This window comes from Ixodes scapularis, unplaced genomic scaffold, assembly GCF_016920785.2.
Source record: "Ixodes scapularis isolate PalLabHiFi unplaced genomic scaffold, ASM1692078v2 PGA_scaffold1__304_contigs__length_218370807, whole genome shotgun sequence".
NCBI lineage: Eukaryota > Metazoa > Arthropoda > Arachnida > Ixodida > Ixodidae > Ixodes > Ixodes scapularis.
In genome coordinates this window covers 100650962-100675621 of record NW_024609846.1, presented here as the reverse complement: position 1 = coordinate 100675621, position 24660 = coordinate 100650962, and the positions used below count along the sequence as shown (strand labels likewise).

Below are 24660 nucleotides of genomic sequence, written 5' to 3'. Positions count from 1 at the left end.
CCTTCAGTGCAAAATTATTCTAGAGCTCCAATCTCCAAGAATTCAATTGGAATAACTGTCCCAATTGGTTGCTTAATACCAATCGGAAAAGTAATTTCCAATTGGAATGGCCCATTGGTTGTTTAATACCAATTGGAAAAATGCATTCCAATTTAAATGGCCAATTGGTCATTTAATGCCAATTGGAAGATATATTTCCAATTAGACTGACCAATTGGAAAAATGCATTCCGATTGGAATGGACAATTGGTTGTTTAATACCAATTGGAATACATATTGCCAATTGAAGGGACCAATTGGAAAAATGCATTCCAATTGGAATGGCCAAATGGTTGATTAATACCAACTGGAATATATATTTCCATTTGGAGTGACCAATTGGAAAAATGTGTTCCAATTGGAATGGCCAATTGGTTGATTAATACCAACTGGTATATATATTTTCAAATGGTGTGACCAATTGGGAAAATGCATTCCAATTGGAATGGCCAATTGGTTGCCTTCATACCAATTGGTTCCCACTGATACCAATTGGTACCCTATAGCTGCCTTCATAGCATACTTCCACGCCAGTACTTTGTGCACCTCACACTCTTGTGTCAGGCAACATTTCTGCTCGTGCAGAAGACTGTTAGCAGGGCCGACATCAGGACTGCTGAAGCACTTTTGACGCGTTTTCTTCAACATGTATCTGACCTTTATGGTGAAGCTGCAGAAACATCAAACATGCATCTGCTTATGCATTTGTCAAAATGTGTGATGCAACTTGGTCCCTTGTGGGCTACATCAATGTGCCCATTTGAGAGTTCAAATGGTGCGCTCCTGCACCTTGTCACCGCTGCGAAAGGTGTCCCTCTGCAGGTTGCCGAGAGATGGGTCATGAAGCAGACCCTGGCAAGACTCGGTGATGTGACCCACCTCCCAGCTAGCTTTGACCAACTGTTTCGGACGTTTATGAAGATTCGGGACATCCCTGAGAGCGGTGTTTTAGGTGTTCCACAGGCAGGCTCAATGACAGCCGCTGTGCATGCTCTTCTTGAGTGTCACTTTGGCCAGGTACCCACTCTTGAAAGGCATTTGAGAACAAGGGTACAGGGCTTTGAAGTCCACAGCTGCGAGTACACGCGCCCCAAGAAGACGTGCACACAGTTTGTAGAGATGCAAGATGGCACGTACTGCGAAATTCAGACTATCTACAAAAACATCAAGCAGCCATTCTTTTTGTTTGTAAAAGCCTCATTATTGAAGACTTTGGAACTGGTAGTGCCAAGTACTTGCACAAGTGTATTGTGCCCCCTAATGAGGAGAGTTTAGTTTTGTTCTCATCTAACGAGCTTGAATTAGGTATCTGCGTCTTCGTTGACCATGAACATGGACCTTATTTGTGTGATATGCCTAACTTCTACGAGAAAGAGTAAATATAGGCCGAGTAAGTCCACTCTATTCTAAGTTGCTGGTATTTAAGGATTTCTTGGTATGAAGAATGCATGAGCAAGGCACCAGCTAGCATGAGCACTTCACCTCGAAGGATGTCCCCATTGAATGCTAGTACTTGAGGTAAGCAAGCTAGTTCTTCTTTTGTTCTTATCAAGGAACCCTCGAAGCAGCAATTTGGGAAGTGGTGGGTTTATAAATGTTTGCTGCTTTAAAGAAGCCTCGAAGTGGCACCAGGCATTTTGCCAAGACTGGGCCTTGTCAGGAGCTAAGCCTGTTACCAAAATGTTGGGCACCCGTCTAAGCCTTCCAGGACATTGCTTTTTGAATTGTTGCTGCCAGCCCCCCATACCCGTCTACACTTCACCTCGGCCTATGGGGAAGTGAAGGACAAATGTACGGGCTGCCACGTCCAGTCATGATCCACATAAAAACCATGTGGTATTTGGCTTCGCTGATTACTGACAGGGATGGACAAACATGGTTTGAATTGAATAGCATTGTGTCATTTGTGCATTTGGCAGTGCAAAGAAAGCCACAACATACTGCACTGGCTTTCTTTGCAGTGTAAAAAAATAGGAAAGATGCGGGGTTGTTTAATTCAAAGAATTATTTGCCCATTCCTAATTGATATGCACGTCAGATCAATACATTGTTTATATAAGTGACTCATGATTTAACCGGCAGTTCTGAGCTTTTGCCTTCAGTCCATTGTTGGGTGAGGCGAAGTGCAGTGCACACAAAACAATGGTTAGCATAAACAGCTGATTGCCAGGTTTTCCTCTTTTTCTCTGAAAATTGAAGCTGTCATCGAAACAACTACAACTGCTGTGTAAAATGACCTTTTGTGAAGCAGTCATTAAAGTCATTTTGGGGTTTATCAAATCCCTGTCCAGTAAAAGGTGAAAGGAAGCGACAACTACAACAACTGAACTCGTACTCTATGTGCAATGCGCGAGTGTTGCGATTCACCATATTTGTTGTCAGTTCAGCTTCTCACTTGTTCAGTTGTTGCAGTTGATATATAGTTTTTATCAAATGGTCACTTTGCCTGTTTTGGTGCGGTGGCCTAAGAGAGGGACATAACGTTTAGGGGTAAAAATTGGTGTTATGGGAAATTAAATGTGGTCGTGGGACCCCGTCTTCCTGATGTAGTATGTATGATGTCAGTGAATTGAGGAATCGGGTGTTCTTTGTGGAGTCGGGACCACTCCTCCAGTGTTATGAGTCTTTCTTCTCGAAGAGACTCGGTTGCCGTTTCCTCAGCCATGTCAGGCCTGCACAACCCCAGATGAGGGGCCTATCTTTGTGTTAAGTTCTGATGTGACGTGTTGTGACGGAGCTCGCTGCTTCTGTTTTTACTGCTCAGACATCTCACAAGTGTACTGTGCTGTAGGCATTACCAAGCCATTTCGAAAAACCGCTTGCCACCGTTTTACTGGTTCCCGACATGCCAGATTTTCGCCAAAAGTAAGCAAACGTAAAACAATGGATTGCAAGCATCCCAGCTGGTGCCTCAGTCACGCAATCATGTTCGCATGCACGTGAGGCCGACTTCGGCAGGCTTGCTAATGGGCATGCTTCGTCGTGCGAGCGCAGACAACGGCTGTCCGATCGAAACCGAAACCATGCCTCTTAGCTCTGTCACTAACTTATCCCCAAAATTGTAGACAAAACGCAACTTTCAAGCATGCAACAAAAACAAGGTACAAGCTAACACAGAAAAAATAAAGAACCTGAGTGCATCGATGCAAGACATTGCGAGCCAACCCCAAAAATGTTCTTGGAGCCCTTTGTGCAACGACTGAACTCGAGACAAACAGGCACGCTGTGCGGATTCAGCGTGCAGACATTGCCTTCTTTGCTTTAGCTCACTTCTTTTCACTAACTTTCTTTCACGGCAGATTTTTCACGTACCGAGGTCCCTCTCGAAAGAAGGCCCACCGAGAGGAATCTGGATAATTAATACTTTGACAGAGCTGTCTTTGAATTAAAGATGGATTTTTGAAGTAACGTATGATTTAAATAAGAACAGGGATGTTGATGAAGATGCGGCGGTACTTAGTTTCGTTTTAGAAAGTACCATTTCTGCAGTGATGTGGGGACGGCAACATTCGAAGTCGCGCGACCACGGTGACTGAAAGGCAGTGATCAAATATAGTTTTCCCACGGCCGTTGCTTCAGCTCACAAAGTAGCTCCTGCCGCGCAAAAACATAGTTTCGTTTCACAGCATGACGGCGTAGCAGGTGCCCGGTACGCTAGCGTCGGAGCGTCTACACACATCCGCATCTATCGCTGAAAATATAAAAAAAAAGAGACGAGACCCACAAGAGAGAGCGCGAAACGCCAAACGCTGGGAAAACTATGCAAGACCGGGTGGACAATTGACACACAATACTTTGTGTTAGGTGGTCGCTTGCGCCACATAACACATGCCTGCTCAATTACAGTACTCAGTTTAGTTTCGGTTCTGAAAGGCGACCTAAAGTGGTCCTTTGGCGCAGGCTTGGCACAGATTACCCATATTTTGTGAAAATGTAGCAGGATGTATGTAGCAGAGTTAGCCCCTTGGCGCAGTTTGGTGCAATTGGCGCAGCAATCACATCACTGAGGTTGGCATTCGCTGTCTCTGCTAGCATTCGTCCCTCCCCCCATTTCCCATTCCCGATCCCCTTCACAAATGATCTTGGATCAAGGTAGTGAGGGACAAGCCTTACCACCAGGTCCCGGTAGAGCCAAGCAACATCCACAAGACTGCCGTAACGACACTATTTTGTATGTTCAAGAGTCTGTAAGCATGCCATTTAGCCAAAGAAATGCAGCCCAGACATTCTGGCATTTCATCAACCAAGTTCTTTGAGGGGCTGGAGTTCTGTTTCGCCTACGTAAATGACATCTTAATCTTCAACAAAACCCGTGATTACCACGAGATCCTCCCATGGGTAAAGTGCCTGCCCCTACTGGCGTTTCCACCACGTCCCACAAAGTGGCTGCTTTCGTATCCAAACTACCCGAGTTTCAGACACAGCGACATGCGGGACTGTGGTTTCTTACTGTAAAGGTTATCGCAATTCTCTGTGTGAATTATGTGCCACCAGTCTGTGGCGCCTCCTGTCTTCATAAATAGCTAGTTAATTGATTCTCTGGATTAAATTCATTCTGTTCACTGTTTTGAGACATGTCGGTCACAACCTCGCTCACTCCGCCCATACCTTCATGGCACGGGCCCTAAGAGCATCGAACATGGTGTCAGAAGTGTAAACTACATACTCTGAACTCTAGTCACCATGACACAAGTATGCCAAATGATTCCAGACAGCAGTAAATCAATGTCAATCTGTGACAGCTAGACGCCTTCAGCTTTTCGAACGCTGGGAGCTGGACCACCTGGCAAGATTGCTACCAGGACTACGCCACTGTCTCAGGTCTTGGTCAAGCTTCCCAAGACATCCAGGTACACTCCCTGCATTTTTGTACAAGTCCGGAAGCTCGCTTGCTGCTGAACATGTTCTCGCTCAACGAAGCGTCTCTCGAATTGTACGATGCGGTGGTTGCACGCTTTACCGTTCACTTTGTACACCCAGCGTACAAGCTCTACGAGTCGTCACGTTTCCACAAACGCATCCGGCAGCCAGACAAGAGTGTGGATGCCTACTATGCAGAGCTCTGCAAGCTCGTAAAAGACTGCAGCTACCCGTCAGCGGTGAAACACGTCTCGCATGCCAACTTCGTCGTTGGCCTGCGAGACGTGTTTCCCGGACAAGCTGTGTCAGAACGCAAGGCTTACGCTCAACGAGGCATCGAGTGAAGCGTGCCAGACTAAAGACGCTGATAAAGAAAGAGTGTCTGCTCGACCAAGCAGCGAGGGCTCTTGTGCGGTCCAAGTCGATGACACGAAGAATCAGAAAGTTTCTTCCCGTCGATGCTCGGATGCCAAGCCAGCACGTGTAACTGGAGCTAAAGCGAGAACAGGAGACTCGTGTGACTCCTCAAATTTCTCATTCTGTGGTTGTACGCCTCAAGCACGTTCAAACTGTCCAGCACGGAACTCGCTTTGCAATTACTGCAAAAGGAAAGGGCACTTTGCCAAAGTTTGCCATTCAAGAAAAGTCAAGCAGGGCAAGCTGAGCTCTATCCAGCTGCACGCTGTGGGAGAGCCTGCCAAGGCAAAGCATGTGGATGTCACCGTGGATAATTACACCGCGGAATTCAACATGGATTCTGGGGTGGAGGTGTCTGCATACCCCGTGACTTTCCCAATCTGCCAGCCACGCTTGAGAAGGTTGACAGCCTACTAATCACTGTGTGTGCTTGGATCCCATCTGGCAGCACTGCAATGGCAAGGGAAGACAAGCTCTCAGCAGCTCTACATCATCAAGTCCCTCTCTGTAACTCTTCTGAGACTGTCAGCGATTGAAGCACTCAAGGTTGTACGATTTCTTGGTGTTGTGGAGGACCCTGAAACAACGCTCCATGCCAAACTTTTTCGCAAACTGAGAACGCTCAAAGACAAATACACCATTTGCCTTCACCCAGACGCCGTGCCATTCTCACTCAGTGCACCTCGCCAGATTCTTATCCCGCTGAGAGAGGTCGTCAGGCACGAGCTCGAGAAGTTAGAGACAACAGATTGATTCGCCACGTCAGCAAACCAACCCCATGGTGCTCCGGACTCGTTGCCGTCCTGAAGCCTACAGGAGCATATTGGCTCTGCGTCAACCTTACGCGTCTAAATGAGGTGGTATTGAGAGAGAGCCAGATTCTTCATGCTATCAATCAAGTCCTCGGTCTGCTAGGTAATGCGGCTGTCTTCTCGAGGTTGGACGCTACACTGAGGTTTCATCAGGTCAGGCTGGCAGCCGACCCAGACTTTAATTACTCCTTTTGGTCGCTATTGTTTTTGTCGACTCCCATTCGGCAACAATCAGCACCGGAGTACTTTCAGAAACAAATGGCAAGAATCCTAAAAGATCAAGACAGCGTGGCCAACATGATCGACGACATTCTCGCTTTTGGACGTAACCAGAAGGAACACGATGATCGGCTCAAGCAAGTGCTGTCTCGGCTAGCACGAGCCGGCATCACAATAAACAAAAAAAGGGGGTGCAACAGACTGGTGGGAGATAATTCACACAAACAGGTGGCAACCCTACATCTCCCCCCTTTAAGAAAGATGGAAAGGGAAGGCAGTCCAAAAAATTTAAGTTCACAAATTCAAACACTTACAATCGACCCCTTGTTCCGGAAGAACAGAATTACTCTCTAAGTTTGTCACCGTCGTTGCTGCATTACCGCAGGCAATAGCTGCATAATTCTGGACATTTTAATTGCCACCAGATAGTAGAACCTACACAATCTGTTCACACATATTCCAAAAGTGTGACACGAGAGAACAGATCATGGTTTGATTACACTATCGTCCGCTGAGTATGATGCCGAGTGGGAGATCCCATGATGATCCCGACAACCTGTTTCTTGACACTGCAGAATTTAGACACGTTGATAACTTTTGTGGTCAAGTGTATTACAAAATATTAAGTCCATCACGGGAAAGCAGACTTGTATGTAACGCGTTACAAGTAATGGATTACTTGTAATCGATTACATTTTACTGTAATTTTGTAACGCTTCAATTACTTCCTTTAAGGAGTAACGATCCTTGTAATTGAATTACTTTTTGGTTGTAATCGACTACAAAATTACCCAACACAATTTTTCTCTTTTTTTTTTTTTTTTGGGGGGGGGGGGGGGGGGGGGGGGGGGGAGGGTGAGATGTGCTGGAGTCACTCAGCTCTGGGCAACAGTCAATTATTTTTTCTTTTTCAAAACCACTAAGCACGGGACCTCGAGGATTAGTAGGCCACTTCACTATGCTTTGTTTCCTGGGTACATTTTTTTTGGGGTACACAGGAGACTACGTCCAGGTATGACCTTATCCAGCCTCTTGTGAGTAATGTATTTAAACAGCACTCTTTGTTTATTTGTTTTTTTTTGCGTGAGGGATTGGGTGTGTTGGCATCACTCACTCAGCTTTAAGCAAAAACAATCAAGGATCTTTTTTTTTTTTGGAACAACTGAGCACGAGATTTCAAGGATTATGCTACCGTAATAAACAAAAGTTGAATGAAAAGTAACGTGGGAAGTAATCGATTACTTTAGAGTAATTTTTCGATTGCTTTTTTAGGCTGTAATGGTAATTGTAATGGGTTACTTTTTACAGTGAAATAATAGTAATTGTAATCGGTTACTTTTTTCAGTAACGTGTGCAAGTCTGCGGGAAAGTAATACAGCTTAGTAATTCACAAATCGTTAATTCAAACTTATGGATATTTTGAACCAATTGCCATGGTTCAGTCACACTGCATAGAGGTACATGTGTAAAACAACCCTTTAGTTTGCGCTCAAATCGTTTCCAGCACCGATAATTCAAAACACGAGCCACCATGCGTAGAGCTTTCCCGGTCAAGAGATAGGTGGCACGGCAGGAGCCAAGTTGTTACATGTTGCTAAAAGCAGCAGGCGCATTGCCAGGAATGCGAGAGCATCGCCGGTATCCACTGTGGGCCGATAGGAATGTGCACACGGATGTTTGGAACAATGTCACCGGGGGTTCAAGAGGGTTTCTTTAGCACTCTATGAAGACTCCAGCTTCCCTTTGTTCTCCTTCTCCACTTTACCAGCGTTGAGCCGGGCCCACTGGATTGAGCTGTTGCCACCGTTGCATAATCGACAGTCGTTTCATTAGTCTTTGTGACTTGGCCAGTGGTGTTAGCCGTAGGACCGGGCGATGCACTACGCACTTTGAGACTATGATATCGTCATCGGGTGCACTGGCCCGAGAAAGGTATAATGCCAAAACGCTTGGAGAGAAAGTGGAGATTTTTCGTGAAGTAGATGCAGGAAAAGCGAGCAAGGTCAAGATTGCCAAGAAGCACAAGATCCCGAAAAGCACATTGTCTACATACATCCGCAAGAAAACAATCGAGGACGCCTATGAGGCTGAAGCTTTTGCCCACGACAGAAAAAGACTTCTCGGATTTGGAGAAGGCCTCATCACGTGGGATAAAAACACGAGAAAGCAAGATCTTCCTCTCAGCGGCCCCATCATCATGGCAAAGGCAGCCGAGTTCGCATTCGATTTGAAACACCACGGCTTTGCCGCGTCTGAGGGAATGGTCTTACCACTTCCATCAGAGGCACGACCTCGTTTTCCATATCATGTCTGGTGAAGGTAAAGACGTGAGCATAGAAACTTGAGTGATGTGGCAAAATGCAGCCCTGCAGGGCTACCTTGATAGCTACCGTATTTACACGATTGTAGGTCGATTTGATTGTAAGTCGACCCCCCACATTGCACATCAGCAAAAAAAAATATATATATATTTTTTTTTTAGATGCGCATTTTATTGCAAACACGTGAGAACGGCAAAGTATCTGTTTCGAAAGCCGAGCCTCCAACACGCGATATATGCCTTTCGAAGTGCTTTGGCTGCGCATGCACGTGCGAGGTGCGTGAGATGGCCAGGCGTTATCGGAACTAGGAAGTTCATGCTGGAGGCGGGACAACTGAAGCTGCTCACTGTCGTTCTCACTCCATTCGCGACTAAACTACAACTCATCTGCACTGGTGATGTCAGTCCCGTCGTCATCACTGTTACGTTCTCAAAGCATGTTGTCGGCGTCGTCTAATGAAATCTCGCACTTCGCAAATGACAGGATCATCCTGATCTTCCACACTTGCTCGGCGACTGCGTTGGACGTCACGGGTAGGGACCGCGTATGTTGCAAGCCTGACCTCCAACTTCGGAAGGCATCCCCACCTATCCAGACTTTGGCCTGCGCAAGCTTCTTCGTTTGCCGTCACACTTTAAAGATTCCGCGCCACCGCGGACTCCACTGGAGCATACCCACTCCGACGGGTTGAACTTGCGTCCAACAGCCCAGCTGTTGGTTGCTTCTGAGTGAAGAACGGTCATAAACGAGCACCGAAAACCTAAACTGCCAGGATCACGCGTTTTAATACAAATGAACATAGCGCACCAGCATGATCTGTACTCGATCAAACGATGTGCGACCGTGAACCGTGCGAAAAACTGCGAAGAGAAGCCCGGCACAGAAAATAATAAAACGTGACACCTTTCATAGCCCACATACTTTATTCTTTACGCTTTGTATGTTTTTAGCCACACGTAAAGATGCAAGACAGGGTCATTTTCATATAGTGACAGGACTGGCATATTAGCAATATACAGTCAAAGAAATGCTGGCGAGTCTTGAACACAGTCTATATTCCTTTCGATTGTTAATTTGCTTAGAATCGTTGCTTGTTTTTACACACCGGCTGTGGAACAGAGGTTTGGGTCTCAAATATAGCGAGGTTAAACATCGTTCACCGATGAAGAAAAATGTGCTATCCAAAGCAATCCCAGACGTTGCGCCCGACCACCTTCGATTTCTAAAAAAAAAAAAAAATGTATGGCCTTTTGCCGCATTGTCCGTAGCCATGCCCTAATACATTTTTGACAAAAAAAGTTTTTTGGGGACGTGAGCGCGGTTTTAACTTTTAAAATTAGCGTGAAACAAGGTATCACTCCATAATTTATGAAAAATCAGCTTTTTTATGAAACACTCAACAATATTTTTTGCTTAAATCTGCACGGCTTTCGACTTGCAATTTGGTTGGGCTTGTGCAGTTCTGTTTATTTTTAATTTGTCAATTAATTTGTTTGTTTTTCAATTTGTCTTGAAAATTTTAACATTTTTGTTATTTTATTTTAAAATATCTAATTAATCCGGGGATTTAATAGTTTAATAGAACTTTTTTACCAGACGCTCGCATTATATACCCCTGCAGGTATATAATCTATAAAAAAATGTTTAAACAGCTCAATTAAATATCTCACAGTAAAAGAAAATCCTGAATTTGCCAAAAAGTGGGTTTTGACGCATAAACAGCCATTTATTTCACCCTGAGGTGGTCCAAGTAAAAATAGAAAATATGGTGGGTTTGGAAGAACAAATGACTGTCTTTTGATTCTGAAAGTTCAATCAATGTAATTTTTGTTAAAAGCGAAAAAACAATTTTTGAAGTTGAACTCTCTCACCACAACCCGGCGTCGCTTCTTAACGGCTCTTCGCCGCACAGCACGCCACCGGCGACGATAGCCGACACGGTTAGGTCCAAAGAAAGAACAGAGTTTACTACCGCTTCCCCTTGTCCGTCTTTTCAGCTGCAAGGGAAGGAACGGCGGGCATCATGTTGATAATCGGAGGTGCTGCCAGTGCGTAGCCATAGCAGGCCTGTTGTGCCCTTTGTATCCGAGGGCGGCTCCTCACACTCCATTCTTCATTAAAAATGTTTTTTAAAAAACAACTCGGCAATTAATTAAAAAATAGTTTGCCGAGTTATTCTGACTGTTTCATTTTCGGGGCACTTATGCCGTCTGCAGTTCCTTGTTGTTACAGTGCCTGTTTTTGGTTATGCGACCGTTATCTGCGCTGTCTTCTACGTTCAGTGTCGGTATGATGCATTTAATTCCCAAAATAAAGAAGTCCACCGACGCTTCCGAACAGAGTTCAGGCGACGGCCTCCGAGCTTGACTGCCATCCTGAGTTGGATGAGACACTTCGAAGAGGATGGAAATGCCCGCGACAAAAAACAGACCAGTCTGTCGCCCTCACAGCAGGTATCCTTAACCCAGTAACACCCCATGTTGCATGTCTGCAACACTAGGTTCAGAGCCCTACAGTTGTATGATAACATGCGCTCCTCGATAAAAGTTGTCCACACTGTCAATATCTAGTTTTTCTCGATATGTGAGCTTCGTGCGATCTCCGCTTGGGAAACCTTTTCGCTGTTCGACGCGTCTGAAAATGGTGGCACCTGCGGCGTCCAGGACTTCCAACACAAAGGTATGATCAAATATTGTTAACAACAGCACTTGTAAAGTTTTGCGCATGAAACATTGCAGATGTTTAGCAGTGACATAATAGACTAACTGAACATGCATAATTCTAAAAAATAGCGGATAGCTTTCACTGAATATTTTTGCCACGGCGTGTGTTGCATATATGCACGCTGGGCACTTAGTTCAAACAAATCTCGGTGTCATGCACATATCTGCAACAGGGTTCTTTTTTTCTTGACATGGATATGTAGTAGTGCTCCTTAAAATCTTTACCTGCCTGCAATGTGGTTTTGCTTTTATTATTTAGCGATCTATTTCTGCGTGTGCACAGGCACTACCAGTCTTCGCACCGTCATCCTAGACCAAAGTGTCCTTGTAAGAAAAACTTTATTGAATACATTGATACAAATGAAAGCGACTTCTTCTGTGACGAAAGTAGTAGCAAAGACGAAGCCAGCTTTGATATACAAGACAGCACCAGTGAAGAGAATGAGGGCTGCAGTGAAAAGGACGATGGCGGCTATGAGCCTGATGGGAACCAAGCTACAGGGGGAACTGATGTTATTGCCAACGATTTCAGATCTCAATACGCTAAAAAGCGTTACATCTGGAGAAAGGCGGCCTTTGACCAACAACCAACCGCTTACCAGGACGAGTTTCCGTTGACTCCTGCTGATCCTCTAACAGCAAAGCAGTACTTTGACATGTTCGTCTCTCAGAACATGATGAGAGAAGTTGCGGAAGAGACGAACAAATACTACCTGCAGAAACATGAAGAATGTTTAAAATACGACCTGCAGAAACATGGAGAATGGTGTTGAGAATGTTCTTCAGAATGGGACTCGTCTACATGCACAGAGTTCGCGCATATTGGGAAACTGGCAGTCCATACGAACTTGTTGCTGACGTCATGTCTCGAAACAAGTTTGAGAAGATCACGAGTCATCTGCACTTCACTGACAATGATGCAGCAACTGACCAGACGAAATAAGGCAGCTGCTGGAAAGTGCGCCCATTGCTGTCCTCCCTGCGAAACAACATGATACGTATTTCACAAGAGAAGAAGTCAGTGGTGCTTGAAATCTTGATCTCCTTCCACGGGCGCTCTCACATCCGGCAATATATCCCTAACAAGCCGAAAAGCAAGTGGAGTCTAAAACATTGGGCTCGTGCGGGATAATCAGGCCTCTGCTACGACTTTGATGTGTACCAAGGACATTCCAAAGGCATTTATGGCTACTAGGAAGGGTACCAGCTGGGACTGGAAGCTGGTGTCGTAGTGCAGCTGTGTACAAGCCTTCCTGATCGAGATGATAACCTAATTGTGGCGGACAACTATTTCATTGGCCCTTACCTTGTGGCACAACTCACTAGCAGAAAAATAGCATACATTGGCACAGTCCGTGAGAACAGACTGCAGTCTTGCAAGCTGATGGATATAAAGTCAATGAAAAAGAAAGGCCGGGGAACGTGTGATTCTTCCGTGGCATTTTGTGGAAGCAAGCCAATGATTGCAGTCAAATGGTTTAACAGAACAGTCACACTACTCTCCAATTGCAGTGGTGTAAAGTCAACCATCACTGTAAGAAGGTGGGACAAAAAGGCAAAAGATCACATTCTTGTGGAGTGGCCAGCAGTCGTCGGTGACCATAATAAGTCAATGGGTGGCATGGATCTCCTAAATAAGATGTAGTTAAGGTCCATACGCACATTCGCGTTTGAACGCGTTTGAGTGCGTTGCGGAGTCCTTGCGGCCAGGCGCGGTCGCTTGCGGAGCGACGCGCGCCTTCCCGCAACGCCCAATAGCGCGACGCAAGCGAGTAGAGACTCGCTCAACTTTTTGAAGCGTTGCGGTGCGTTCGGGTGCGTTCGACCAATTCAGAAGCCAAAAGAGGAGAGGGGGTGACGTGTTCGCTCGCCCCACCCGGCCGAATCAGCGAGACATATCCGGTTCGCCGGTCGCAGTGCTTGCTTTTTCTTTTTGGGGAGTGATGGGGACTGTATTTTCCAAGGCTGCGATGGTTCAAGCTTGACAAAACGTCGGGGAAGCCGGCGAGATTGTCCCAAGATCGAACACTTCGACGCTGTCGCTGTGCGCCGCCATGTTGCCTTGGATTTCGCTTACTATTGGTGAGCCACTAGCGACGATAGCGCGTTATTAGCTCTTGACTGCGGTTGACTGCGTGTCAACACAGGTGTGCATACAAGTTTGGCGCAAGCAATCTTCGCAACGCGACATGTCCGCTTGCCGCTACGGAACGCACCGCGCTCAAAAACGCGAATGTGCGTATGGGCCTTTACCAGTTTGCGATGAGGTTCAAGAGATGGTACCTTTACATCTTCTGGCCCATCGTCAAGATGGCTGTGGTCAATGCATGATTTAGGCACAAAAGAATTCCTCAGCAACAAGGTCAGCATTCCATGCTGTTCACAGAGTTTCTAGCCAAACTAGCAACAAGCTTTGTCCTGTATCTGAAGTGTCCAGCTGGAAGACCGTCTGAAGAGAAGCTCCCACCAGCCAAAAATAAGGCCTGCCATGGCAATTCCTCGATATAAGAACTGATGGGACCGAGCACCAGCCCATATGGAATGACCGGCGCAACCACTGCAAGGCCTGTTCAGGTGGTTACGCGTTCATCTCCCGCTCGAAATACCAAGTGAATCTTTGCATAAACAAGGATCGCAATTGTTTTGTACAGTTTCACAACTAACAAGACACCTTTTTGTGTTGCTGCATTGTTTTTGGCGAGTCATGCATTCCTTTCTTTGTGATAATAAATTTGTTAAACATGGTTTCTGTTGCTCACTGTTTAAGTCACTGCCCTCCGCTGCAGATATGCAACACCGTAGAACTCTTACGGCGTGTGATATTTTTACATTGTCACTTACTAGAATTCTTCCTGGGTGTCCTCGGAGCCCTACCAGACAAGCAAGTTCCATTAGGACTACATTTGCTTATAGTGGGAAATACTGGGTAAAAGAGGTTATGACATGAATATTTTGGGAGGTAGATATGAGGTCTACATGTGTCATATAGTGTTCAGAATAGGTTTCACGACTTATGGAGCTCAAGTAATTGCAACAATTAATTTTCTGATGTTGATCATTGGCAAGAAATGATCAGGCAACCCTGACTGAATGTGACGTAACAAGCCTCCACCCCTGCCTCTAATAGTCACATCATGGAATCCGTGGGTCACGTGATGCTGAATGAGGCTCGCCGCGCTCAGCAACTCTCTTCGCCGAGGCACTCTTGCAAGCACAGAGTCCGCTGCCCTGCCCCCTAGTGTACCAGCACCTGCTCCTCTCCGTGCCTCTTTTTCTCCATCGCACTCACCGCCAGGCGCTCAAGGAGAAAGGAAACCTAGCTGGTAGCGCAAAAATAGTTGCGAGATAGTGAAAGTATGTTGTGCTGTTGGTTGTTCTAACACGTAGAAGCAGCAGGCCAGCTGTATCATTTTTTTCATCTCCCCAAAGGATCCTCGAGGATTGAGAGAGCCTAGTTTGGGAGTGCGTGCAGCGAGCTGGTCAGCCTTAGCTCCGCCGGTTGCGCCACAGCGCTACTAGGGGCGCGCGTGCCGCAGAAGCTGACCACGACACGGACCTTCGAACATCTCAATGGGCGGAGCGAAGGATCCGCGATAAAAACGACTGGAACTCTGAAACTAGCGGGCTCTTTAACAAAACAAATATCACAAATATATGTTAATACATAGTGGGTTCTTCAGGCATAGTTATCTTATGTTTTATTTATTCTGTGTCATAACCACTTTAAAGAATGCAATCCTCAGTGCATTTGATGCTGTGGACCCACACGTGTCAACGAGGGCCAGGTTTTTTGCCGTTCCTCAATACTACATTCACTGGATCTTGAAGAAGAACCGCTTGTTTGCATACAAGATGCAGATCCCGCAAGAGCTTTCAGGAAGTGACAAGGAAAGGTGCCTCGCATTTTGCCAAGTCGAGCTAGCCCAAATTGCAGCTGACCTAGGCCACCTCCAGTTCCTTATGTTCAGCGTCGAAGCAATTTTCCACCTCGATGGCCAAGTAAATGAGCACGACTTCTGGTATTGGAGCAAGAAAAACCCCATTGGCACCAGGAAGAAGCTGTTCATACACCAAAGATTACAGTATGGTGCAGGATTTGGGAGGGAAGGGATCATCGGGCCATTTTTCTTTGAGAACTCAGTGACCGTCAAGTCTTATCTTTGAATGCTGCAGGAAGAGTTCCTTCCCGAACTGGAGCAGCTGCATATGCAGAAACCTGCATATTTCAGCAGGATGGGGCGCTTCTGCACTATGCGTCCACCGTGCGCACCTGGCTGGACAGCCCATTTCCTAGTCGGTGGATGGGCAGGGCATCCTCCAACATGCCATGGCCAGCACACTCCCTGAATCTGACGATCTGCGATTTTTCCGTTTGGGGATTTATTAAGTAAAAGGTGTATGTCGGCCGCATCGCCACCGTGGTTAACCTAAGGCTCCCATTGAGGAGGTCTTTCTGTTGATTCCTGACAGGATGCAGGGTGCAGCCTTTGAGGAGTACCGCCACCGGCTGCCTAGTTGCTTCGACTTTCAAGGAGGACCCGCCGAGCTCCGCTAAACATACTGCCCTTTTTTTTTGTGTGTGTGCGTGTGGTTAGTATTGAAGCCTCCCATCGTTTTTTCTTGTTCATTTGTATTTTTTTAAAAGCTTCTCGAAGACTGAGCTGTACCCACAACCAAATGGCCATCATTAGGGCCAACTACACATGCGTTTGGCTGATCACTCCTGTGAAACCTCCTCCCATGTCTCTGCTTCACCTAAAAAAAATGCAGTTGCTGCTGACACAAATGGAAAAACACATGTACACCCAAATGAACATATTTCTGTGTTCGTAGCCACGGTAAGAAGAAACACGATAAAGCGTATACTGCGATTGCCTCTTCTCAAGTTCTTGCCGCCTGTGGAACGCGCGCCATTTTTGAGTCGAAAAGATATACTGCTAATGACGCCGGCTCTCGGCCCCATATGCTCGTTCATTTGCAGTAGTTGGCATCGTGACCACTTGTGCCATCTCTTGTCTCCCATGCCAAACGGCGCCTTATTGTTTGAAGATCGGTGGCTTCGCTGCGTTTCCATAGGAGTTAAGCCTTTTTTGTTTTTTACCTTTTCCTCAAGTTCGCTTCTTGCAAATTTTATAGAAAAAGTGCACCACCTGTGGGCAACAATGCACAAAATAGTAGTGGGGTAGGTTAAGAAAACAAATTTTGCACTCGAATTAAAGAGCCTGGCCACTATTTGAGACACCCAGTAGAATCTAGGTGTAACCGAAAAGTGGCTCATATTTGCAGACACTACAGTGTTTGGGCAAATGTGTCCCATCATTAGTCTTTAAGTTTTGTGCATGCTAACTCAAACGGTCATTGGTGCACCTTCCCGCTTGCCCAACTCACGATTTTCCACATGCTATGGGGATTTCATAAATGACCCCCGTGACGCATTCAATATATGGCCTGGCATGCTTCGTGCCACATCGCCGCTCGTTTTTGCTTTCACCAGACAAGTTTCTTTGGTGCTAAAAACAGGAGAGGCACTCCATATCTGTTCGCAACCTTCTTGAGGTTATACGGCATTTTGTGTATGTATGGTACGACCTCAGGCCTCGTGTTGCTCAGTGCCGACAGCGTCACTTTCCTGGATGTGTGGCCTTTCACTTTCTGTACGATGGCCTCTGCCACATTCGTCAAGACCGTATGGGGGAAGCCCGCCGACAATAGTCTATACAACTGGTTGTTAAAGCTGGCCTGCATACAGTGAGCACACGACTTTTTGAGAACTGACTCTAAGCAGAACGACAAGAGCGAATCCGCAATAGAGTCGCAGGCTCAAGGAAAGGAGGCAGAGAGACGCACCGCAAAGGAGGTACTAGAGCTACAGATTCAACTTCGGGAGGTGGAGAATGCGAGGCTGAGAGCAGCAAGCCACTGACCCTGTGACCAATGGGGTGCAGTGCTCGCTTTGTGCTTGAAAGGTGAAGTGCTCTTGGTCATTTTTCGACTCACCCCGGAGGAGTCATAGGCTATGATGGTGTGAGGAAGACCTTGATTAAGGGATTCTGACTGACCGCAGAAGGATTCGACGAAAAGTTCCCGAGCGCCAAACCTGAGAACAGAATCTGGGGCACAATTCGCAGCCCGCCTGAGGAGCCTCTTCTACTGGTGGGTTAAACTTTCCGGGACGGCCACGGAGTATGACACTCTCAGTTACCTACTGCTCACAGAGCAATTCATTAAGGGTTGCTCGCCGTATATCACCCTTCTCCTCAAGGAGAAGACCAGGGCGCTGGTGGACCATGGCGCTGATGGCCGACCGGTTCCCAGAAGCATAACCTAATCTGGAGGCTCCACATCTTGTTGATAGGAAGAATGCAAGAAAGGATGACTACCAACGCAATGTTTCTATGAAGACTCCATCTTGCCAGATGTGGATTGACGGGCCACACCGCAAATTCATGCCAAGTGGGATCCGAAGGGCAACTGCAAGCTTTCTGCTGCATTGTTGTGGAGACCTGCCAAATGACAGACGTGCTCGTCCAGGACTGGTCATGGAATTGAAGAACGGAGTGACTTCTCGTCGTAAATTCTGCCAAAGACGGCCATGACGACAGCATGGATGCTGACAAAGGGCCCGACGTCGCACCTGGGCAACATATGCAGCGGCAAGCCGGAGAAGGCCACAAGGACCATGCTGACAGTGAGCAGTCGTCCGTCATCAAGGAGAAGACGGCTTTTGTTTTTGCACTATCATTCTAGCATTATTTTATGTTTCTCATCTTTGAAGAAGACAACTATCCAGTGGAATCGTTTCCAAGGCTGCTTTTGCAACAAGATGCTAAAGTTGCACAGCTCTATGGTGCCTATTCATTCAAAAGGAAATCTTTTCATACAGACCTACTCAGTTATCATAGACCTTACCTCATTTCAAACTGTGGCCATGACACAATAAATTTTTTAATGCAATTTCTCATCAGTCTTGGGAAAGTACCGGCGTCCAAATTTCCCTAAAAAGCTGCCTTAACAGGTGGGGAAGCTCTTCATACTGCTCTGGAAATTCAGGTGGATCGTTCCAAAATTATTTTTCGACTTGTTTGTAAATTAGTTAGCAAGCAAATTACCAAACGTATTATCTACACGTTGAGCAAAGCTTCGAGTATTGCTACAAAATTTGGCCTAAAAGGAATCCGACCGCTGAAAGCAAACCAGCAAACTCAAAACCAAGCAGCGACCAACTTTCAGGGAAGGGCACTTCAAAGCCCACAACATAAGGATCTGCCAAATTTAAATAAAAATAAATTCACACTACCAGAACAGATATAAAACAGAAGCCTCAAACGTTCAGCCACACTCACTCAAATGCCTCTACATAATGGCCGTGGGCTGTATCACTGTCCTGGGAGCAAAGTCACAAATTAGCACACAATGCCTGCACGACATGTGCCTAGAGGCAAACCAGTGAACCAGACATCTCCAGTTCAAATATTGAAATGAATACTCCAACAACAAATGTCTCTGTTGCAAGATCGTGGACAAATGCCCTCCCCTTTGGGTTTTCAAAAGGGATATGATCCTAATACAGACTTTTCAAAGCTTCACGACATTCAGAGACTGGCACTGCATCATTTGCCCAGGGCCTTGCTCCTACATTGGCGACTCACTGATCGGTTTCTTACAATTAAACCAGTGTCCTCATGTTTGAGTTGGAGCTTAACCAAGCTCCCTTTGATGGTCACAATTACACAGATACTGTAAGGGACATTGTTCAATGGTACAGTCACTGGATATAACACTGTTCCCATCACAAGTAACATGGGGTCTGGCAACTGAACTGTGTGGCATCACAGTGGATACTGCCAGGTTTCGATCCTCTAGTAACCCCATTCAAATGATGCAAAAGGAGGATTTATTGCCAATGTTCCCCACATCATCAAAAAATTTGTAAAGCCATCTGCGCCTCTCCCAGCGGCTCATTCATACAAGTGATATTGTTGTTAGCACAACTTGCCAACAGATGTTATGCATCTGTGGAAAGTCAATGAACTGGAAACCTATGAAAAGGAGTTTTCAAAATTGCTATAGTGGCCTGAAAAAAAAACAAAAAAACACATAATTTCCGGGCTATAAGTTGTGTTAGTTCCATTTGATGTACAACTTTTATGTTTCAACTCGCGAGAAATGCCCATATCATGACGCTGTCTGGCCAGGGCAATCGAGTGTGTCGCAGCAAAAGGACGTAGAACGTGCAAAATGAGAAGGCAGTCGGCTTCATTCAAGCGTGCACACGCCAAGCGAACAAAAGTTTAACATGCCAGACACCCGTGAACCAAGCTTTGGACTACTAGGCCTAATCTTAGCCAAGTTACGGCGATGGTGCGAGCATCGATGTGCAGACAGATAAATCTTGACACACTTCTTTGGGCACCACTAAAAGATTAGTTAGCTGCAATCCTTCCTTTTACATGTAGCAACACAGCTGGGTATGGCAGATAAAAACTGCTTATCAAACGGAAACTAAGAAAGACTCGAGAAAATTTTCTGCAATGCGTGTATACCAGCCCACTTGCCTTTCTGTGTTACTCGACTGAAGGAAACGAATACAGAACCATGTCTGAATTAGGTAACATCGATCACATGCTGTAAAAGTTTTATTCTCACTGTCTTGCCTACCCACATTGAGCCGCTTTGGGGAAACCGTAAAATTCCTCGTATTCCGAGTACAGGAATGCGGCGACAACACTGCCTCCTGGAAGGGGCAACACCACCTATGGCTACGTAGTTACGGTGCTCTAGAAAAAATGGAGCGTGGCGCATAAAGAAATTTGCGTTGTGTCATGAACTTAAAATAAAACGCCTATAATTTGCATTTTTGTATAAAACACAGCAAGAAAAATGTTTGAAAAAAAAAACGCAACTTATACACAGGAAAATACGGCAACACCAGACACAACGAGATTTTGAGAAGATGAATGTCAGCTGTGCTTTGCAGCTAAACTCATGAGCCACAAGACGGTGTGAGCAGCCAGTGAGTCGAGACAAGAAGCTGTTGAGCCACAGCAACCCCACGATTTTGCAGGATGGTAAACAGGTGATTTGATCTGATGAGCAACAGGCCCCAGTAAAACATTCCACGCCTGTCTGTTTTCTTAGACAGTGGTATAGAGCCAACCACATTCACTAGAGACGTGTAGGCTTCCAGGACCAATGAAGGGTACATCTCTCCGACGAATCAGTACATGATGCAAGGTTTGCAATACGCTTTGTACATTTCGGCATCAGCAGCCACTAGACGTAAATCACTATCATCGACAACAATGCCAAACTCAAATAATTTGCATACACACAGCTTTTTTTTTCTGCGTTACATCGGGCCTTTAAATACTCTCAATTTGTCTGTGAAGGTCTTTTTCACCCGGAAAAACCCAACTTTTAAGCTGAAATTAATTGCTTTAAATAAATTTTGATATCCGCAGAAAATAATGAAACCACCTAAATGATTACAGACATGTGACCTGTTGCATTTTGCAAAAAACCAAAGGACTGACTAAAGTTAGAACGGAAGTAAGAAGCGAAGCCAAAGGAAAACACGGGGATCCGCCATAGCCATGCAATTAACGACGGTTTTTATGTTGCTCACCAAAGATTTGCATTCTTTGGGACGTAACAGCTCGACAAAACAACTGGCGACAAGGATGGGATCGGTTCGAGAACCTGTGGATGGCTCTACAAGTGACAAACGAAAAGCAAAAGAAAGCTTTACTTCTGCATTACATCGGCAAGGAAGGGTACGACATGTATGCATCAATTGACACTGGTGGCGGCAACTGCAAGCAGCGCAACCGGAGCAAGCACAGTGGTCTCCACCAGTAGTCAGACTGGTAGAGACTCGTAGCCATCTAACCCGGAGAGGGTCAGAGGACTACGAAACGGCAAAGAAACAACTCCACGATCACTTCCGCCAAAGTAAATCGTGATTACGAAACTTGCCATTTTCGGAAGACAACGCAACAAGATGGCAAGACCATCCACGTTTTCTACAAGCGCCTCCATTCTATGGCGAAGTGCTTCTCTTTTGGGGGCACCAATGAGGAGATCAAGTCGCAAATCGTGCTGGGCACAATGTCCATGAAACTCCAGTTTTGCACTCCAAACCGACGCTACACTGGACAAGCTTTCAACCCAAGGATGCATGTATGAAGTAACTTCGTGGCAGCTAAAAGAAATGGAAGCAGCAGCATCAGCCGAAGTAAACGTTGGGGGGACGGGGAAGACCGGGAAACCAACAGCCAACTCAGGTTCAAAATGGAAACAGTTGTAGGAAATCGCGTACCGCCGCCGATTCGCCGTTTCCCACGTGGTCCGTCAACAACCCGAGTCCAGCCTGGTTCTTTCACGGGAGCGGGATTCCGCTCCCAGTTTATTGGTACAATAACACACAACGCTACAAAACACTCAATCTAAAATACAAATACAAGCTACATTACACAAATATTTACAACCGCACGTTAAGCCCAACGCTAAACACAAAGAAGGCCTTAGGCCTCGCGTCCCGCGATATCCTAGATCCGGTCGCCACCCACTTGCCTGCCTGCGTCTCGGTCTCGTCCGGAGTTCTTAGAGGGCTCTCGCCCCCTGCCCCACCAAGTATATCTATCGATGGGCGAGGAGGTTTCTCCTCGCCTGCTACGGGAGTGCCTGCAGCGCCCTCCAGTGGCTAGGAGAGAAAGCGGCGCGTCGGGAGCCGAATTTGAGATCCCGATCGACCCTGCGGCAACACGACCATGTGATCGTGTCGCGGCCAAGATTGGCCGAATGGTTTGATGGGCGCCCTCGTGAATTCACGGTGCGCCATACAGTCCATGTTATCTAAAAAGAAGTGTTTCAACTGCGAAAGAGTGTGACCTCATGAAAAAGGAAAGTTCTCATGTCCAGCAAGAAACAAAACATGCAAAGCTTGCAAGAAGCGAGGATATTTTGCTGACATATGCAGAGGGAAAGATTAACACTGCACTAGCATTTGGTGCAAGGGTTCTGACTCAGCAATGATAATTCCAAGCTCACAACATCCGCACATATGTTATCTTTGGAGAGCCAGTCTGCTCTGTTGCTTCTCTGCTGTGTTCCTAAAAGAATCAATGAGCAAACACCTTGCAGACTTACATTGAATGCGGCCATGTTTTGCAATAGAAATCGGCTTCCCAATTCTAGCGGGGCATACTCCGGCTGCTATTGCTTGTTTACTTATCACAGGGGTGGCCAAGCTGCGGCTCGCGAGCCTCACGTGGCTCTTCGCGCGTTAAAGTGTGGCTCGTGTCTCTCTCCCCTACCCCCCCCCCCCCCCCCCCCCCCCCCCCCCGTCTCCCTCCTGGTCACATGAGCACTTCCCCAAAAAGAGAAATGGAACGCGTTTTAAATCGAAAGGCAAGTTGAGGTTTGGTAGTCTTGTGCTACTGCTGCCTTACGTACAGTTGGACTGCTTTTCACTTGGACAGATTGAAAGTAGCTCCGAGTTTCGTCTATTGCTGTAGAAAAAAGTTTGACGCCCCCGCCCCGCCCCCCGCCCAGCTCTAGGAAGTTTCGTGGTTTTGTTTGCGGCTCTTAGGCCGGGTCAACCTGGCCGCATTTGACTTATCGCATAGAAATTTACAAGTATTGTGTATGAGCATCTCCAGGCCATCACAGGGCCCGAGCTGCAGTTCTACGACGTGGTAGCAAGCTGGCCTGGCTCTGTCCACGACAGCAAGATTTTCAATAACTGCCGTGCCCATGTGCTGTGCCAGGAATCAGTTGTGCCCGGACTCCTGTTGGGCGGCTTGGGCTATGCCTGCCTACCTTTCCTAATGACACCATTGGCAGATCCAGGCAGAGTTGATAGCCCGGGTGACAAGTTTCCTTCGCAATGCCGCCCTGGCAGCAATATGGATGTCAGGATTGGTTTGCATGGTTTGGTAGGACCTTCGCTGTTGTACAGCTGGCACAGAATGTGTTGGGGGCCGAGAGCTCATCAAGTCGTGTAGTGCGACTTGATATGCTTGCGAGTTTGTAGGTCAGTTTCCGCGGCATGATTATTCCTACATGCCCTTATTGATGACTCACAAGCGACACGAGGCATATTCCTGTGTTGTGTCCTTTACAATGAAATGCTGCTTTACAACCCTGTTCAGAACATGATCCCGCACAACATCAGACATTGCTCGGAAAGAAGTTGAAGGCATAAAAACACATCCCCTGGCCACAGAATGTATACAGAGAAATCAATGGTAAATGAAAATGGAGATCACATTCACATTTATAACTCTATGGATCTGAACATGCCGTCTTAGAGGATGAAGATTCTAGCAATATTCAACATGACACTCAGCAGTTCACATCTGTGGCCTTGCCACAGCAACGTGAAATCTGACCGAATCACTTTTCCAGCAACCCGAAACTCCCAGATGATTTGCAAGTGGGGAAACAGAATTTTGGTGACCTGGGCGTCACTTAATTTTTATATTGAACTAAATGTTACAAATAATAGTGACAAACTACATGACCTTGACTGGGGACCTGGTCTAACTGACTTCAAATCTTTTCATCTAACTAGAAGAGAAAAAATGCTACATAAATTGATTTCAGCCTAGAACTATTGGAAAAAATGCTGAACATGAAGTCAAATCTTTACAACTTTTTAAGCACACTGTGGCACACAGTGGAGATATTTAACTGTTTGCCCCACATTTGTAGTATGGCTTAAAGGCCAACCATTGTTTTAGATGAGCCAACACAAAACTTGAGGTATAAGCAGCAATCAGTGACTATCCATTAACTTTTTAATCTGTTCAGTTCATTTGCCCCTTTAAATGACAAGGTAAAAACTTGTCTGGACTTTGGATCATGGAACTTGCCAACTTACAATAAGAATTTTGCTATTCAGATACAAAAAAGCCAACATCAAGACCCAGAAGAGCATTGTGAGGGCCTTCGGGGTGTGGAAGCAACGGTTCCCTTGCCTCGACATAAAACTTCAGCACAAGCCAGAGCAATTGGCGACCATCATCACGGCCTGTGTGGCACTGAACAATTTAGGACCGCAGATGTGAGACACTTCCTCGCCGGCTGTACCCATGTCCACTCTTCCAAAGCCCCGTCGCCGGAGGCCTGTGTAAGCAGCACCTCCGCCACCCACCGACACTGGCACGAATGTGAGGAACCTGCTCATCGCAAGGCACTTCACCCAATCATGAAAATGTCCATGTGGTCATGTGGCACCCACTGCTGTTATGCTGTCTTTTTCTATTG

At 46.3% G+C, this 24660-nt stretch overlaps 2 pseudogenes; both read left to right on the top strand.

Moving 5' to 3' along the window:
* Positions 1–525: 525 nt before the first annotated feature.
* On the top strand, positions 526–1418 carry LOC115310129 (annotated as a pseudogene).
* A 10760-nt stretch (positions 1419–12178) lies between these two features.
* Positions 12179–14054, top strand: LOC120846225 (annotated as a pseudogene).
* Positions 14055–24660: the final 10606 nt, after the last annotated feature.